Source organism: Saimiri boliviensis, chromosome 15, assembly GCF_048565385.1.
Source record: "Saimiri boliviensis isolate mSaiBol1 chromosome 15, mSaiBol1.pri, whole genome shotgun sequence".
Lineage (NCBI taxonomy): Eukaryota > Metazoa > Chordata > Mammalia > Primates > Cebidae > Saimiri > Saimiri boliviensis.
The window spans coordinates 84418147-84438384 of NC_133463.1; the positions used below are offsets into that span (position 1 = coordinate 84418147).

Consider the following 20238-nt stretch of genomic DNA (forward strand, 5'->3'; position numbering starts at 1 on the left):
TCTAAGTAAATTCAGATGTGCTGAAGGGTACAGGGCAAGGCACCAACAGCATCTGCCACGTTGGCCAGTAGAGAGGAACAGTTCTTGTTGCTGTGGTTGTTGGGTCTTCTGTTGCTGATGGCATTATTATTATTATTGGTACCAGCGAGTAGCTGCAGAAAATGATCAACACCTGCAAATTGTTTTTTTTTTTTAAAGCGTTGTTTCTCTAGCTTTACATTAGGGCAACGCCAATAATAGAGACTCCCTTCAAATAAAAATGAATAATTTTCAACATCCATTTTACAAAGGTAACTGAAAGGTGGGTCCCAGAACAGACCAATGGGTCTTAGGGTTAATTGCTATGCTTTCCCTGTGATTCCACCCGTGTTTTGCAGTTTCGTGACTTTTCCTCTTTTCCTGCCATTGTGTCTGTTTGCCGGAAGCCTGCGGTCTGGGCATGCTGCCCAGTTAGATTTAATTTTGGTTTTCTACTTATGAAGCATCCTAGCTGTGGTTTGGAGATGACATTTTACAAATTGTGTTTAGGCGTTTTTGTTTATTTATGGTGGAACAAGTACAGAAAGCTTGTGCCCAGCCTGTTTGGATAATAACATTTAAAATAGAAGAAATAAAACTAATAGCAAATGATAATATATACAAATGTGTGATTACATAGACACTGGTGCAGGTTTACATGCCTTCAAATGGAGCTTTGGATACAGCAACAGGACAATGCTGTCCTAACTCTCTTCATTTCCAATCTTTTCCTGTAATAACCTGAAAAACGAGGGAAACCAGAATATAGGTTTGTGGCCGTGGTATGTCTTCTGAAAGGGCTGGGTAAGCATGCAAGACTGACACTGAGCTGGAAATTCATAGTGTGTCCAGACTCCATAGCCAAGAAGTGAGCTGGGCTCCCATCCCATTCTGAAGTTGCCAGAGAGTGAACTTGACCTGCAAGGAGGTAAGCTGACCACCTGCATTCCCCCTATAAGTTGCTTCTTTAGGGTTCTGCTGAAGCTTTCTTAGTTTGTGAATGGAATCTTGCCTGCTTCCCATAGGTTTTCTGGTTACTTTCAGATATCACAACGTCCAGTTCTCTCCATGGAATCTCTCATACATTGTAAAGCTTCCCTCCACCCCTTAGTCTTTTTAATGCCTCCAACTAGAACACCTGCAGCAGGGAAGAGGCCACGATGGGCTTCTTCACCCATTTATTAGATTTTTCCTCATCTCCTTGTCATTCATTTACTGTGTGGCCTCTGATCCTCCAGGGATAGAGAATAAAGAGAGAACAGGTAATGGACAGAGACCTGGGAATGCTGTTTTATGCAGTGTGTGTGTGTGTGTGTGTGTGTGTGTGTTGGTTGGTTGGTTGGTTGCAGATATTTAGAAGCTGATCCCTCCATCCTGGAGCTCCCTGAAGACTCCCCAGGTAGACATCTCCCTGTATAGTAAACTCTGATTCATTCCCTTGGCTGCCTTCCCTGACTGCTCTGTTTCTTAGTTATTTGTTTTTCAGATGTTCTCATATTCATTCCAACAGGCACCTTCTACCCTCAGATACTCTCAGGTTTGAATCAGATAGCCATTTTCAAATCCACCAAATTTCAAGGAACACACATCCATCTTGCTAACTAGTTCCCTTGAAGTTCCACATTTGGTTTAAGGTGAAAAAGCAGAAGGCCCTCCTCTTTCTATGGCAATCAAAAGTTTTCCACACACATGCAGCTATCTCTGAAGCAGCCCTTCCGGCCCCCAGGCTCTGATCTCCTCTATTTATATGGTGGCCTAACTGCCTTGACCATCACTGGTAGACCATTCCATTTGCAAGACCAGCACTATTGTGGTGTTATAGAATCAATTTTTTTTGTTCCCAGCATTTGTAACATCCACAAAATCTTTAAGACCATGGAAATAGTCACATTTTATACCCTATTAAAAACAAATTTCCAATAGAAGCCAAATAAGTGCATATATAAGATTTCATATACATGTTGGCTTTATTCCTATTTCACTTACGCAGATTTTACCTTCACCCAGTAATAGAACACCATAAGTTTATTACCAAGTTTTGAGGGATATTACCTAGAATTCTACACCAGTACAAGTTTATGGTATTATTTGCCTGGGAGATAAGAAAATAGCAGTTCAGTATCTGAGAGGCAGTGTGTAACACAGAGATTATATGCAATTGCTCATCCCTACCTTTGTTAAATTGTATCTCCATAAGCCCATAGCTATAGACTAAGAAAATATATTCAATCTTTCTATGTTTTATTTTTTCAACAATCAAGTGGTAATAATAATTGTACCTACCTTACAGGTGGTTATAAAAATTTAGATAATATATATGTGATACTTAGAACAGTGGAATTAATAAATGCTCAATAAACCTTAGCTATTACTGTCTTAGAGTTTGGGTAAAACACACACACACACATCAAGGAAAACCATTTCTGGACAGTTGGTGATTAATTTTGGTCAATCAATAAAGCAACTGGTTCCAAGCTTCTCTGTGCCAGAGTATTATGCTAAGCACTGGAATACGGGGGAGTGTGGGTGTGGGTAAAAGAAACCAACTAAGCAGAACTCACTGTTGTAGTAGGAGAAAGAACTATTGGGAGAGTTTTTTGAGATATTTAAGGTCCGAGGAGACTCATATTATGAAACAGTGCAAATTCAAACAAAATGAGGCAGTGTTCACCCTTTAAATTGGCAAAAATGTTAAAGTTTGAGAATACCCATTGCTGGAAATGATGTGAAGAAAACAGGCATTCTCTATACATGAACAATAAAGGTAGACATTTATCACAAAAGCTGATAAATGTCTACCTTTATTGTTAGATTTAGAAAACATCTCCAAAAGGTGAGATACGTGTGTAAAGACAATGGCTGCACTGTAGTCAAGTATAGGCCGAGGTACACATCTGGCACAGCATGACAATGGGATTGGAGTGCAGCTGCACAGTCTTATGCATTATATAATCACAGTTATTTAGCCGTAACATGGGAGAGCTCATCACCTGGCTCTGAGCCGCTATTGTGTGATGTGCATAAATGCAACACTAATAGGGTGAGTGAGCTGCTGGATAAAGCCGTGTCCCACCACCCTGTGGTATCCTGACTGTTCTTTCAGCTTCCAACACCTCACCCACAGACTCCCCTGGAACTTAACAATGTGTATCTTCTGATTTTTGTATGTTATATGTATGGATATCCTCAAAAAGGATAATCAAGATACACTAGGATGTTTATTTCATTTTTGTTTGTAAAAATAGGACAAATAACCCTGGAAACAAAATATTCTTCAAGGAGAAAATGAAGATATAATTTTTGGCCCAATAGTTCTTCCTATCCATAAGGGAAGCATTCCAAAACCCTTAGTGGATGACTAAAACCTCAGAGGGCAATGAAGACTATACAGATGTTCCTTGATTTATGATGGGATTGTGTCCCAATAAACATATCACAAGTTGAAAATATCATAAACTGAAAATGCACATAATACACCTAACCTAACAAACCTCATAACTTAGGCTGTCTCAGATGTGCTCAAAACACTTATATTAGCCTATAGTTGGGCAAAATAAGCTAAAATAAAGCCTTTTACAAGTGTTGAATATTTCATGTAATTTCTTAATACTATTCTGAAAGGGAAAACAAAATGATTGCATAGGTACTCAAAATACTGTTTCTACTGGATACATATCACTTTTCCACCATCATAAAGTGAAAAAATAGTAAGTTGAATCATTTTAAGTCAGAGGACATTTGTATATACTATGATTTTTCTATATGTATATACCTATGATAAAATTTAATTTATAAATTAGTAAAAGATTAGCATCACCTGAGGGAAGTTTTAGAGAAATAGAAGCTAGTATCTTCCTGCTGATCACTACACAGAATTGCTGGGAGTGTGAAGCACCGTGTGTGTGTGTGTGTGTGTGTGTGTGTGTGTGTGTGTGTGTGTAGCTCCCCTGATGATGGTGAGGTGCCTCCAGGCTTAAGAATAGCTGAGTTTCTCATAGAGCTTCACAGCTTATGTACAAAAGAGATAGGGGGCCCAGATATCGGCTTCATCCTCTTCTATTTCATCTCTGGCCCAAACCAATCTGCAACTCAGAGATTTTTTTTTTAACTTCTCATCTTGTCTCTGATGCATGAAGTCAGCTACAGTTTTCTTTTTATTTGTTATTTAAACTGTTTTAAAAATTATACTTTAAGTTCTGAGGTACATGTGCAGAACGTGCAGGTTTGTTACATAGGTGTACACATGCCATGGTGGTTTGCTGCATCCATTACCCCGTCATCTACATTAGGTATTTCTCCTAATGCTGTCCCTCCCGTCTCCCACTCCTTGCTATCCCTCCCCTAGCTCCTCACCCCCCAACAGACCTTGGTGTGTGATGTTCCCCTGAAAAATAAATAAAGGGCATTCAGTTAGGAAAAGAGGAAATCAAATTCTCTATTTGCAGATGACATGATTGTATATTTAGAAGACCCCATCGTCTCAGCCCAAAATCTCCTTAAGCGGATAAGCAACTTCAGCACGTCTCAGCATACAAAATCAGTGTGCAGAAATCACAAGCATTCAAATACACCAATAACAGACAAACAGAAAGCCAAATCATAAGTGAACTCCCATTCACAATTGCTACAAAGAGAATAAAATACCTAAGAATACAACTAACAAGGGATGGAAAGTACCTCTTCAAGGAGATCTACAAACTACTACTCAAGGAAATAAGAGCGGACACATAAACAGATTGAAAAACATTCCATGCTCATGGTTAGGAAGAATCAATATTGTGAAAATGACCATGCTACCCAAAGTATTTTATAGATTCAACGGTATGCCCATCAAGCTACCATTGATTTTCACAGAATTGGGAGGAAAAAAAAAACACCTTCATCTTCATGTGGAACAAAAAGAGAGCCCACATAGCCAAGACAATCCTAAGCAAAACCATACAAAACAAAACAGAGAAAAACAAAACTGGAGGCATCACGCTACCTGACTTCAGCTACGTTTTTCTAAGTTTGCTCTGTGTTTTGACTTCTCTGGTTAGGAATACAGATCTTTCGAAGTGAACTGACCCTGCAGAACAGTCTTGGATAGCAAAATCTTCTCTTCCAGAATTCCATTTACTGACTCTGTCTCTGTAAAATTACCTGTCACTTACCTGTCAACGAGTTTACCCTGTAACTGTCTTTACCCACCATTGGAGAATTCTATTTTTGTTTTGTAGTTTTTTTCTCTGAGTTACACCATTTCTCCAGCATTTGCCTTGCTGGGACCTGAAACATTAAAGCAGTATTTCTCACAATTGATTGTCTTATGAGTCACCTAGGGATCTTTTTAAAATGCAGATTTTGAATCAGTAGGTCTGGGGTGGGGCTGAAGATTCTTGCCTTTTAAGGAGATCCCAGGTAATGTGGATGCTCTGAAAGCATCATGGTCCACACTTCGAGGAGCAAAGCATCACAACTCCTAGCTCCTGGCTTGCATTTTCCACTCTACCAACCTCTGTTAGATCTATAATTGCTCTATCCCCCATCTTTGACCAGAGCTTGCAAGTGAATCATGGCATTTAGTAAATAGCATGGTTGGGATTTAGTCCTAGATGATTTAAACATTGGTATCTACTATATGTAGAAACATGTTTTCCAGGAATGATGATCACAGGTTGCACTTTCCAAACACATGCCAAGCACTGAACAGTGAGTGTTCTTTTCATTTATGGTTTGCTAAAAAATCATCTCATAATTCTATAAAGTAGGCACTACTATTATCCCAGTTTTGTAGTTGAAGACCCTGAGGTTAACTAGCACAAGATATCACAGAAAGTGATGGGGTTGAAATTCAAACCCAAGTAATTATCTCTAAGAACTACTATTAACTGTTAGACTATTTGTTTTTATATTATTGTACAAAATGAGGCCAAGATAAAAACCAGTTACGTAACTTCAAACTGATGTTCATTACCTTTACTGTATTTTTATTCTATCTGAAATGACATACAGATTTTTAAATTGACTTTTAAGAAAAACTGCAGCTCAGTAGCTTCAGCCCACCATTTTTTAATCTTACTATTTTTTTTTTCTGTTTTGTCATTTTAATTTTCAAAAGGCATGAGTTCTAGTTTCAACATTACATAAAATAAATGTCAGCTTTCTTATTTTTACAGAGGTAGGGATTCTTCTGGGATAGTTGCTTTTAAGCAGACTGGAGTAAACTAAGGATTTGTATAAGTCTACATACTGTCCACACCTGTGAGATTATAACTCAGAAGATCTATGTTGGCGTCCAGGAATCTGTAATTCAAACAACCTACAAATAATCAAAATGCATATTTTAGTTAAGAATTCCTTAACTGAATGGTCCCTAAGCTATTTATTTTCACACAGAAAACTAGCTATGACACCAATCCCCAGTAAATTGTGTTCTTGCTTTCCATGTGGGGCTTGTTGTCTTCCCTGTAGGAGCAGATAGTGCTGGAAGAAAACTTGTTTTGTTCCTGAAATCTTCCCCATTCAAGGTGAATGATTAGTGTGACTGTTGCCCCTGCTAGAGCCATCCCAACGTGGAATGCACTGTTGGTCAGGTGATAGGTGGCTTAATTAACAGGAGTCAGTGCACAGCTGCTACCAGTCTGGGGCTCTGTATGGCTGTCGAGCATCTGTTATGACTTTACGAAAGCTGGAGGGCAGGAAACCATGGGGAGTAGTCTATTTCTATGGTGCGTGTTTCCGTTGATGAAATTGTCTGCATGCAGAATGAGCCCATAGATCTTTATTTTGAAAGTTTTGGGAGTCTTTGCTTGAAAGTGTGTGGCAGGTTTTCACTGTATCAGCAAGCAGAGACTGTATTGGGATTATTGAGTGGCACATGTTACAGCTACCTCAAGTCAGATTCTGAGCTGCATAAGCTCTTATTCCTCATCCTCCTCTTATTCCTCATCCTCTCTGTCTCGATCTCTCTATCTCTATCTCTCTCTGTTTCCATCTGTCACTTGCAATAATAAAATATTAAAGCAAAAAAGGCCTGAGGAGGTCATCCAATTTAGTAGTCTCTGAGTGATGGCCAAGAGATAATTATTTTTTATTATTTTCCATCACTAAATTATACATAGAGTTTTCTCCTAGCAAGATATTCTGGCAACATAAACATTTTTAAAATCTCCAAAGCAGTTCTTATACACAGCAATTTTGGGATTCCCATGTTATTGTTAGTTAAGTTGAAATCTAGAGAGGTTAAAAAAAAAAAAACTGATCATGTATAGAAAGCAAAAGAATACAGAGTTCAGATTACCTGATTCCTAGTCCACTCTTTTTTTTTATGCTGTATGTTCTTTCAGTTTCTCACCCATCTATAACTATAAGGACATTTCTGTAGTGCTTGTTAATTTTATCCATCTAGAAACTTATTCTTTTGGGCACCTATATACAATGCTGTGATTTTTGAATGACGACTAGTCATAGAATCTCATTCTCCTACCCCAGGTTGGGTGTGTGACCCAGTTCCTACCAGCCACTCATTTTTCTTATCTCAACATGTAAGTCCTGGGTTGTGCCTGTAATCACACTCGGAAAATTTTCTGGGTTCTTTGATTTGGTGATGACATAGTGCTTGTCCATTAGGTTAATATCTCAATGGTTATAAATTAGGGGGTGTCATGATGCATATTTTTTGGAATAAAGTTAGAAACCCAGTTGCAATTGGGGAAAATGAGGCTGCATATAAGATAGGCAGAGCTCAGAGATGCCCATTTGAAAGAAAGAGAAAAGTGTATGTTTTTTGTTGAGACTTTTAGTACCTGGATTCAGTACTCTCTAAAGTAAGTTGTCTCCTGATTGTGTAATGTTTCTCTACTAAGACTTTATCTGATTTCCCACTAAGTTTTCCTATATAATTTTCTGTGTTATGAATGGAATGTTTGTGTCCCCACAAAATTCATGTTAAAGCCTTTGCTCCCCATGTGATGATGTCTGGAAATGGAGCCTTTGAGAGTTAATCAGGTCCCTCATGATGGGATTAGTTCCCTTGTAAGAAGAGAAAGGGAGTGATCTCTCCATGAGCTGGCACAAACAGTTCATGTGAGCACACAGCAAGAAGGCTGCTGTCTGCAAGCCAGGGAGAAGGCCCTCACCAGAACCCAACCACGCTGGCACTCTGATCTCAGACTCCCATCCTCCAGAACTGTGAGAAATAAATATCTGTTGTTTCAGCCACCCAGGCTATGGTATTTTGGTATAGAAACCTGATATGGTTTGGCTGTGTCCTCACTCGAATCTCATCTTGAATTGTGATTCTCGTAATCCCCACAAGTCATGGAAAACAGCCAGTGGGAGGTAATCAAATCATGGGGGTGGATACTCCCATGATGCTGTTCTCCTAATAGTTGAGTGAGTTCTCACAAGATCTAATGTTTTGATAAGGGGCATTTGCCCTGCACTTCTCCTTGCAGCCACTATGTGAAGAAGGACATGTTTGCTTCCCTCTCCATTGTGATTGTAAGTTTCCTGAGGCCTCCCTAGCCATGCTGAACTATGAGTCAATTAATCCTCTTTCTTTTGTAAATTATCAAGTCTTGAGTATTTCTTCATAGCAGCTTGAGAATGGACTAATAAAAAACCCAAACTGATGCTTACATCATCTATCTACCTATTTCCAACCTGTAGAGAATACTGCCCCATTTTAAATCACTGGCTAATGGCTAACACTGGAACTAATAATTTTTGGTCTTCTATTCCTCTGGTTTGTGTGTTAATCCTTGTATTTTGCCAACTAAATCAAAACCAAACAACACCCTTGTTATCGTCTCTGTACTATGGGTTGTAGGCTCATTGGTTTCCACTTAATAGTCACTAAACTTGATCATTAGTTGTCAAACTATAAGTCAGTGGCAATGAAGTGAAAGGCTATCAGCATTAAATTTGGTCACAGCTAAATTAATCCATGCACAGATGCATTAAAACAATGGACCCTTGAACAACTTTCCTATTAGTGCCTCACCTTCTTCATTCATATTTATATTAGAAATAACATATAAGATTGTATCAAGCTAACTAAAATATGTATCACCTCATATACTTGTTTTTCATAGTGAGAACATTTAAAATATATGCTTTTAGTAATGTCAAAATATACATTATTGTTAGCTTGGATATGTTAATTAACTTGATATAATAATTCCACATTGTGTGTGTGTATATATACATATATATCAAAAATTATAATCCATAACATATACAATTATTACTAGTAATTAAAAATAAAAATTGAAATAAAAATAACAAAGGAAATTACATAGATAGTAACTGGTACTAATTTTTAATGCCTCATTTTTTCTTACTTTTTAGCATAACTGTTTCATTAGTGCAACTATTTTGTGAGTTTATTGAAAAATAACTGACAGGAGGTAGGATTTGATTCTAATACAAGCAAGATCCACAACTTTCCATGGGTGTGACTTTGAGCAGTTATTTCAATCTCCTAGTGTCAGATCTTCATCTATAAAGCATTACAATAAAATAATTTTCTGATCTAACAGGATTTTTGAAAAAGGCAAAATAGATCTTGTCTATGAGTGCTTTTTTTTCTTTTATAGCCAGGTGTCCAACCAAGGGTCTTGCCTATACCTGCCCTCAACATCCTCCTACCTAAACAAATACAGCAGTGCTCTCTCAAAGTCCCTGACCAAAATCAGGAAATAAACTTAAGGATGCAGAACTCAAAATCTATTAATAAGCAATGGAACCAATGGAAGGAAAACAAAAAAATACAGCCTCAGGCATATTGTGATATATTTTTTAAAAAGCACTTATCAGAAATGAATGTGTGTTCAGGATGACTTACCTCATTCAAAAATAAAATGATCCATAGCCAGCCCATGGAAACACAGGACACACATCTAGCTCCTGAAAGGCAATATGATTTTGCTCCCTAGATTTTACAGCTGTGATTGATGAGTGACATTAGGAGAAAAACACGTGGCTGAAAGTGTACATCAAAAATCCAGTGGGCCAGGTGGCTTGCATTTTTATTTGATTACATGCAGTTATTCTGGTGAGTGGGTATGGGAGGACGGAGAAGAGCAATGGTATCGGGAGATGGAGACCCAGGGACAAGATGGCATTAATGTTGCCACATGAGGGAGAAATTACAAAATGATGCTATTTGGCCATGCCACTCCACCTTGCCACAAGCCTAGGGGCCAGATGTTCTGTTTTCTCTTATTTCTCAGCAGCATTTGGCAATCAACCTGTTTTTATTAACTTGGATGGTTGGCATTACTATCTTCTTCAAGAGTTTATTTATTGGAAATTGTAGGCATCAAAGTCAATTCCATAGGAGCTTTGATTTCTAAGGGTTCCCAAGGTACAGTGTCAGAAATTCAATCTACTGTTCTCCAAGAGCCTTAAAAACACATGTGGTTTGAGATGACTGGAGATGGATTCATTTCTGGAGACTACAAAAATGCAGAAGAGGTTCAGAGGAGAAGCAACAGAAAGAACCAGCATCTACTTGCCTTAAAATAAAAAAATAAAATATTTGGCTAAGATCTGAGAATTAGGTACAGATGTATAAGAAATTTTGCTAGATATTTCAAGAACGTAGAATTAATATTTTATTCCTTAAATCAAACCTCGATTGAGGACCTGATGGGTACAAGTGCTGGAAATACAGAGCTGAGTAAAGCAGAGTCTTTGCTTTCAGGGAGATCACCTTTTATTAAGAAGGCAAATATGTATTCATAAATGCAAAAACATCTGGTAAGGACATTTAAACATGAAGATTCTGGATGAAGGGTGTCAGATGAACCTTTCTAAAAGACTTGACTTCTGACCCACGTTTTCAGAGGAATAGTTTGCTAACAACAACAAAAGGATATGTATTTCCTGACATCTCTCTCCTACTAGATGTTGAGTTCTGACAATTTAAGGGCCATCTGAGGTTACCTTTGTAAACACAGAACCTAGTCTATCCTGAAGACATGTAATCAGTGTCATCACAGTTGTTACTGGAATTTTTATTCTGCACCTCAGTTCTGGTAATTGAGCACATGCACACACACACACACACACACACACACACACACACACACACACCCCACATCATAGATTGATCTCTCTGAAAGTTCAGAGTCTAAAACATTTATCCATTGGTACCAGGACATACACTCTTTTATTTTTAGGCTCATTTATTTGGGAGGGTAGAAGTCTTCAGGGCATGATAGACAGGCAAATCCTGCTTAAGGTGGGATCTTCAGCTGGAAGTGAACCTGAGTTGTCCCTAACAACCATGACTGAAACCAAAGGTGAGCAAAGGGTATGTAGGCCAAGGGGATAGAGGCATGTGCTACTAATTTTCTTAGGGGAAAGTGACATACCATAAGTTCAGAAGGAGCTGATCTCATCGGGATCAGCTTAGGTTTAGATACAAATACTCAATTGATTCATACATGTATTTAGTAGCACTTTAGTTCTGGTTTTCTTCTGTAAAGCCAGAAGTTTAGCATAACATGCTTATGGATAACATGCTTATGCTTCAGTATAAAGAAAAGTCAATTTCTGTTAACCATTAAGTCTCCCTTCTTCTCTGCACATATTTTACTTCAAAGCATTTGCTGACCTTTTTGTGATAAATGTAATTCACTCTGAAACCCAAGGGTCAAATGAGAAAGAGGAAAATCTGGCATTTGGAATCACCATCCATTAGGCTCAATAAGGCCAGAGATCACCTTAAAAGGCAACATATGTCACCCCAAATTGATAGTGTTTTGACTCACAGTGAATGTCTGAGCAATTTTTTAGAAAGTTTTTTTTTCCCAAATACTTAGTAGCTGATATTTTTGAAACCGTTGTTTCTTTAATATCCAAAATCAGAGAGAACCAGAACTTGGGTGGCTGAAATTTTATTGCATGCTGATATGATAATGCTTATCAGTAAATCGCTCTCAAATTATTCTCTTTATTATTCTATGTGCACTTAGGGAGGATTGAATTCTAGACAGGCATTTATTCTGTGTGTGATTTTAATCTAGTCCTTTAAATTTTTGTTTTTCTTTTAAAATTTCCTTTTGTTTAGATTTTTACATGGAAATTCAGCAATTCAACAATTAGGTTTTGATCACCTACTATATCTAAGGCACTGAGCTAGGTAGTGAGGTCCCAGCTGTGAAAAAAGTGGACAAGGGCCTTCAATCTAATTGAGGAGAGAAACAATAAATGGCACAATTTTAGACAGGATGGTCCTGAGAACTAACTGTGAATACATGCAGGTGGAGTGTCTGGTAAATAAGTTGAAAGTCTGTGGTAAAGCAATGATTCTTCTGTTTACAAGATGTGTGACCTGAGAAAAAATATTTTATCTTGCCTAGAAAAAAGGAAAATAAGACTTTGATTCAACAAATATTTACTACAGGTAAAAATTACATTTGAAATTCTGATAAGTGGTGGGAATATAATATTAAATAAAAGAGACATGACTACGCCTTTTCTGGGCTCACATTATTATTTATCTTAGTGTTTATTTAAGGATGATATAAGAAAATATGTGCAAACGTCTACTTAAAATTATAAATCAATGTAATTATTCAGCGAGTGTACAAGATATTGGATCATGTTTCCTAGAGTTTTATGACCTCTTTTTCATTATATTACACTCTATATGCTTTTCAAATTCTGGCCTTTGCCTCCACGTGTCATAATAGTTTATTTATTTGTCATGAAATGGGAATCAGTATTAACCTCCTCTTCTGCACAACCACACAGAAGTGATGCTTTCTGAATGGATTAGTGACCCTGAGCACTGTCAGCTTACATGGGATTTTCATGTAAGCTGAAAACTTTCAAGGGAAAGAGGGTATGATACAAGTATAGTTTTGGTGAGTGCTAAGTGTATTCCTTTTTTACATTGGAGAGTTTTTAAATATCTCAGTCTATGATTAAGTTGATCATCACATAACAAAGAGAAGACAGGATAGGGTGAGAGAAGTTCATAGTGACTAAATACAGCAGGCATCCAGCACTAGGATGACGTAGACATAGCCCTTCAAAGCTCCTTGCCAATATAAGCAGGAAAAAAGTGTTTGTTTACTACAAACCTGAACACAGTGTCAATATTTTCAATGGGGTGCTTGATGCAGCCACCCACAAACCTGCAGAGGTGATACATGCCTTGAACTGTTTATTGCCTCTGTCCTGGCTCAAAATTCTAATTTTGCAACAGATGAGAGATGGACTGCAATAATTTATCAGTTCATGACAAAGAAAGCACTTGAACCCAAATCTAGTGCTCTTTGTGCATTTTTTTCTACTTTTGTTTTTCTCACCAAAACACCACAATCTTTGTTCACAACATACCACACACTGCTTGTATTGTGTCAACACTTTTAAATAAAAATAAGAGCATCACATGGTCCAATATCACAGCAATCAAGACATTGGCTCTTCATCTTGTCTTTCTCCTACATCAAACATTAATAAACATGATATCAAATTATAGATCATTGTTAGAATCGCTGAATAACAGAAAACTCAATAGGAGTCACAGAAATTCAGATGATTTACACAGACTTTCTGACAAACAATTGAAGCAGATGGCATTGGTGCCCTGTCCATAACCCTTTACTATTTTTGTTCAGCCAGCCCAACTTCCAGCTGCCAGCACCCGTAATTCTTTGCCAATGGTCATTCTCTGGCTGCAGAACTTCTGCGTATGTGAGGGGTGGAGAGAAGTCTTGAGGGAATGCTATGCCTGGGAGAAGCCCTCACTGAAATGATGAGTTGGAGTAGGGGATTAGTACTCCACTGTGCTTTGGAGGTGTGTATCCTCTGTTGACTCCCGTGGTTCCCCAGCAGGACCAAGCTTTACATGTCAGCAGCAGGATTTGCTTTCTCCTCAATATACCTTTCACTTGTTCCTTCCCTTCCCTGGCTCACTCTCGGTTTCCCTATTGGTGTTTCCTGAGACCACTTCCCAATGAACTATTTACATCCAAATCTTGCCTTAGAGTCGGCCCCTATAGAAACCAAACCAAGACAAAAATGTATCCATACAGCAAATTGAATGAATGCATGCATGAGTTAACTTCTGTTCTAAGGCTAAGGATATAGCAGCAAACAAAACAGAATCAAATTCTTGCCTTTAGTGTGCTAAATAAATGTTTATGCTCTCCCCTGCCTAGCAGTTCTCTCAGCTGAAAAAAGCAAGAAAGAGAAAATAGGGACGATTTTTGGTTTTAGACTCCTGCCAAAATTAAACAGATATCAAAGAATGATGCATAATGAGACCTTATGTTTTATGCAGCAATGTGAAGTGTATAAAAGCTTTTACCTATAGTCCTAAAAACAAATAGACAGCCTCTTCAGTTAGGTTGGGAAACTATCATTCCTACCATTTCACGATGAAGAAATTGAGGTTTAGAGACATGATTGAACAGATTAACTCTGTAGGCAAATATCAGGGTCCACTACAATTTCTCCTTCACCTCAGAGTCTGTGTCGAACCCTGGCCACGTGGGTGAAAACCAGGAGTCCTAACCGCTAGGCCACCACAGAATTGAGTCTATGTCATTATAGCCTCTATGACAAGATCACAAAGGCAGTGCTGCAAATAAAATGATTGCTTCCCGTAATCCTGGCTTGCTACTGAATACAGTTTCCTCACTTTCTTTTGAAACAGGCAGATTAGGTCACTGCTGGGAAGAGCTACTTCCATGGCCCATTGATTTGCTTTCATTGGGTAGTTCGTTTCCTGGCGGAATAGTTTGTCGATGATATGAAGTAGATGCAACTTATCATGCATTACAGAAGTTTATAACTCTAGGGTGATGAATAAAAAGGAGAAAAATAGCTATTGCTTAAAATAAGAATCTGAGATGTTGGTGTGCTTGGGTAGCGAGGAGAGGTTACCATGGAGATCAAGGCTTTTCAACACACTTTGCATGATATAATGGCACAAGTCTTTTGCTGGAATATACCCTTATGCAGCTTTTTCACCATCATGGCCCTGACACGCTGATGACTCTGTCTTACAGATAGGCCAACCCATGTGCCCCTATGCCACCCAAGTTCATTCCAGTTCATGGGTAAAGTTTATGTGTAATGGGAACCACCAGTAACTCAATCAGGTTCCAATTGAAAGTAATCGTTATTAGCAATAATTTTTTTAATTCCAATAATGAAAAAAATAGCAATAGTAAGAATAAAAGCAACCATTCACTTGCAATATCCTCTATGCAAGATACTGAGTTGTGCAACATACATTTATAATATTTAATTTTCAAAGCTAGAAGCTGTGGTATGTATGTTTATCTCTCTTTTGCAGGCAAGACAAGTGTGGCTTAGAGACAGGAAGCAATGTTCTCACCACAACCCAGCACCTAACAGGGAGAGCTTGGACTCAAACCATGGCCCAGGCTATTTTTCTTTTTTTTTTTTTTTTCTTTTTTTTTTTCTGGGAATGTTTTATGTTTCTACCTTTTCTGCCCCTCACCTGTTGACCCAGTCTATGGATGTGTTTCTTCAATCTCTGAATGCTTCTTCATTTTCTTGCTGACTTTTCTCTTTTAAGCATCTCACTTTCCCATTAGCACTGATACTTCACTACAAGGCTGGCCCATTTGTTTGAAGCTGATACACACAACTGGATTGGTTTCCCAAATATCTAATTCCTCTTGTTTCAGTTCTGCATCTTCTTCTCTGTTTAGTTAATAGTCACGGTACCTCCTTCCTGATCACACATCCTAAAATTAGGACGCATAGGTTGTAGGCTTTGGTGTCTCACTAATAGATCTGAATCATTAAGCATGTCGAGGCTCCATTTATTGTGACAGATGAGTATCTAGGTTGATTTGCTCTTGTACATAAAGGTAGCATGACCATATATCGAGTACTTAGTATGTACAGGAACAGTGATAAAGAGGGGTAAAGTTTACACATCAGGGATAATTCAACCCAAAGCGTTGTGAATGGAAAGCATTTGACTTAAGTTTATAGGACTGTAATTTCAACAGGTGGAGAAAGCATGCTGAACAAAGAGAGAACGTAGAATAAGATCAGACAGCAGAAAGTTGTGGAAAAGTGGTAGAAGGTGATTTGTTGTTCAAGAGTGGGTGAAAACAGGAATCTCATTTAAATCTTTCATCTTTTACAGAGGAAAACTTAAAGGCCACTGGGAGTTAGTGGTTCATCCCCAAACTCACAACTGGCTAGTTTTAGGGATGTGAGTATGTAAAGTCCAACAATTGCTTTTGCTGAATTGACTAGTTCATCTTTATAAAATGGTTAATCCAATAAGCTCTTGGGGTAATAATTAAGTTGACATGCTCAAAAGATTTCAAAGAATACCAGAAAACATGACTGTTAATGAACTCGAGTATAGACATAAAGAAGTGAAGGAAAAGAAGGCAGGTGGGTATTTCTGTGATTGCCTTAGTTAGCAGCATGACTCATACAATTTATTGCTTGGCCAGAATTAGACCCTGCCTTTCTAAATAAGCTCACTGGTACATAATTTGTTTTCCACAACTTCTGACTTGCTATAAAACAAGAAGAGAAAGCTGAGCAATAACCCAAGGAAGTCTGAAGACTCATTTATATAATTTGGCATTTGTTCTTTTTAGTAACCAAAGTTAATGATACTGCCCCGGCTGCTCCAAATCCTGTGTATTGTATACTAATTTGCAGCATGGAGGCTTAGTTTTTGGTGGATTAGGAATGCTTTGAGAATTGACAAAATCTTTAGTGTCTACATGGAGACCAAACTCAGAAAATACACACTTTTGTACATACACACAATATATATAACTTTATTCCATATTTTTGGTTCCTTCAAAGCATATACAACCATAAATACAATTGGGATTGATAAACTCTTAAGAGCTCCTGTTTTATACTTTATGAAACAAGTTCACAAATATTCATATAAAATTGACTCCTCAGTTATGGAGATAAAGAAATCGAGGTATGCAAAGGTAAAATGGGCTTCCCTCATTAATACAGCTGGCATTTGGAGGAGCCAGACATGGTTTCAGAACTTTTAGTCACGATGCATCACATGACATTTTTGTATGCATAATTTGTGCTATATCTTGGACAGATTATGGCTGGTGACAATAAGTGGGATATTATGCAGAGCATATTTAATACCTAATTATAAATAAAGGACGGGTCAAAAAGATTAAAGGGCACCTCTTTAAGCTGTCTTTTCCAAAACTGGAAGGATGAGCTTTCAAGCGTGTAGATTGGGCACATGCAGGGGGCTGATAAGAACACTGCACGTGTGGAAGCTCACATGCTGGTGTTCTTCAAATATTCATTGGCTTCCCCATGTTGAAACATCGGTTAAGTGTAAGTCAGTTTCACAGTCCCATTACACTCTTGTTCATTTGGCTACAGCCAGGTCCCTCTCATTTGAGACAATCAATGAAAGATAGATTTGCCAAGCTTAATTGAATCTTCCATGTTCAAGAGTGCCATCTCCATTTGATAAGAAAAGAGATATTTAAACAGGCTCTTGTCTTTTAAGTGTCAAAATCTCTTAGCTGGGCTTAAAAAAAAGATTGTTCAGATCATTAGTTCCTCTCCTGTCTTGTATCTCCCAAAATCTAATTTATTACCTCTGCCAGGCTGTCAGAGCCACAACGGCCCAATTATATCATATTCGTTTTTGTGCCCCTAATTTCTAGCATTGTGTTCTTTATTTTAAAAAGTCTTACTGAGTATGGACTTTGTGCAAAGCCCTGTTCATGTGGTGATGGGGATAGTAAGGAGCAGTCTTTGCCTCTGTAGTGCTAACTTCTAGGGGGAGAGAGGCAATAAGCAAAGAAATGAAAGATATAATGACAAGTAAATGCAAGTGCCATGAAGTCAGGGGTAGGGAATGATAGGGAGTGGTTTTAATCCTTTTTTTTTTTTTGAGATGGAGTCTCACTGTCACCCAGGCTGGAGTGCAGTGGTGCAATATAGACGCACTGCAATCTTTGCCTCCTGAGTTCAAGCAACTCCCATGCCTCAGGCTCCCGAGTAGCTGGGATGACAGGTGCCTGCCAGCATGCACAACTAATTTTTATATTTTCAGTAGAGACAGGGTTTCACCATGTTGGCCAGGCTGGTCTCGAACTTCTGACCTCAGGTGACTGGCCCGCTTTGGCCTCCCTCAGTGCTGGGATTATAGGCGTGAGCAGCCATGCCCGGCCAGGTTTTTATTCTTGATTGGTGCTCTTGGGACTCTTTCTGCAGTGGTCTTATTGGAACCAGGATCTGAATGAAGGGAAAAAGGCAGCACTTATATATCTGGAGGGAGAACATTCCAAAGAAAGGGAACAGCAAGTAAAAATGTTTAAGACAAGAACCTGCCTGGCATGCTTTGCAGAAGGGAAGAGGCATGTTTGGCTGGAGACCAACCCCCTGTATGGTGTCAGCCATATGGTGGACACTGAACAGATGTCAAAAGAACTAGCACCTAAAACAATCCTCACCACGTAGCTGACCTGCAATTGATGTCTTTGTGTGTGTGTGGAGATGTTTGTACTCTCTTCCAGCTTGCCTATACCCTGAATATACATAAATGCTAGCTGTCTTCCAAAATCAGTGATCTCATTAAATACATCCTATAACAGGAAGGGAGTTAAAATTGGCTGTTATATGTTGAGGCATGGCTTTATCTATTAAACGTTGGTTCTTTTTTTTTGAGATGGAGGTTTGCTCTTGTGGCCCAGCCTGGTGTGCAATGATGCAATCTTGGCTCACTGCAACCTCCCAGTCCTGGGTTCAAGCAATTCTCCTGCCTAAGCCTCCTGAGTAGCTGGGATTACAGGTATGCACCACCATGCCAAGCTAATTTTTATTTTTAGTAGAGACGGGGTTTCTCCATTTTGGCCAGCCTGGTGTCAAACTCAGGTGATCTGCTCACCTAGGCCTCCCAAAGTGCTGGGATTACAGATGTGAGCCACCATGCCTGGCCGGTTATCTTTTATTTATTCCAATGCCATGGGTGTGATTATCCCCATTTAATGAACAAATAACCTATTATGATGAATTAACTTGTTCAGGCCCACTCAGTTGTCCAAAAACTGGGAATGAGAATTTTGTTCAAAAGGGCATGCTTTATTTACTTATGATATTGTCTACTCATTCAGGAGCCGGATGAAGGAAACACTTTTCTACTGATGTTAAGGATTAGGAAGGTAGTGGAATCAGCTAAGCATGAGATGATTATGGAATTTTTAAAATTTTATTAGTATTATTAACCTCTTGCAGGAAATAGATATCACATTCAAAAGAGTGTCCTGAAATGTAGGCACAGCAAAGGGAATTAAGGAAGGATAATGGAGCTCCCAGACACTATCAATTGAGGGAAGCCATCATCTCCCACATGCCTGGAGAGGCAAGAGGGAAGTACCAGAATTCAGTAAAACACTTGAAGATGTAGTTGAATTGTGTCTATATGAGGGAGGCCACCAGATAGGAGTTGGCTGGGGACTTTGCTGATCTGCCCAGAGCTGTCTCAGTTTTATTATTGAAAGTCCTGCATCCTGAGAAATTTCTCAGTCCCAAGCAATCAAGGGAGCTGAGTGAACTTAACTGTTCCATCTTTCATAGACCATTGTAACCAATGTCAAGCCAAAGCTACGGAGAGATGGGAATAAGGGAGGGATATGATGGAACTAAGCCCTTTGTCTACAGTCAGTGCCTTATACTGGTCCCACCCAATGGAATGTTTGAATGCAAGGGAGTTTATGTGATCCAGCCTGTGAAGGTCAGCCCATTGAGGCTCATAAGCAGGGAAGAGAAAGGCCGAGGACAGATCTGGGAAGTCACATGGAATATACTCCTGGGGAGTGCAGCACAGTAGGAGACAGGCCATCTGCATGGTATGATGGGCATGACAGGCCACTGGGTACAGCAATTGGCTGTGGAAAATCATGAGCTGTTTACAAAAGACAGTCTCACTCTGTCTTTTGTGGAGATGTAGCATGGCATCTTTGGCTCTTTAATGGCCCCAGCTTGACTTTCTAAACTTATCACCTGAAACGTTTCTTGTGCATATTAATTTTACAGTCACAAGGGACTACTTGGCAACCTCCATCATACCTGCACTTATTGGCTCTATGGCCTTACTGGTTCTCCTCCTGTAATGTCATTCTCACCTCTGTCTGCAAGCAGTTTACTCACTTCAAAGACTGTAACCTAAGTGAATGGCCTTCAACCCACAAAATGACTGTTTTTCTTTACTTTCCC

General features: G+C 38.8%; 1 long non-coding RNA gene across 3 annotated transcripts in view; it reads left to right on the top strand.

Annotated features, from left to right (window-relative positions):
- Positions 1 to 20238, top strand: part of LOC120362300 (uncharacterized) — a 493086-nt gene that overhangs the window by 37853 nt on the left and 434995 nt on the right. The gene's annotated exons all lie outside the window — the stretch shown is intronic.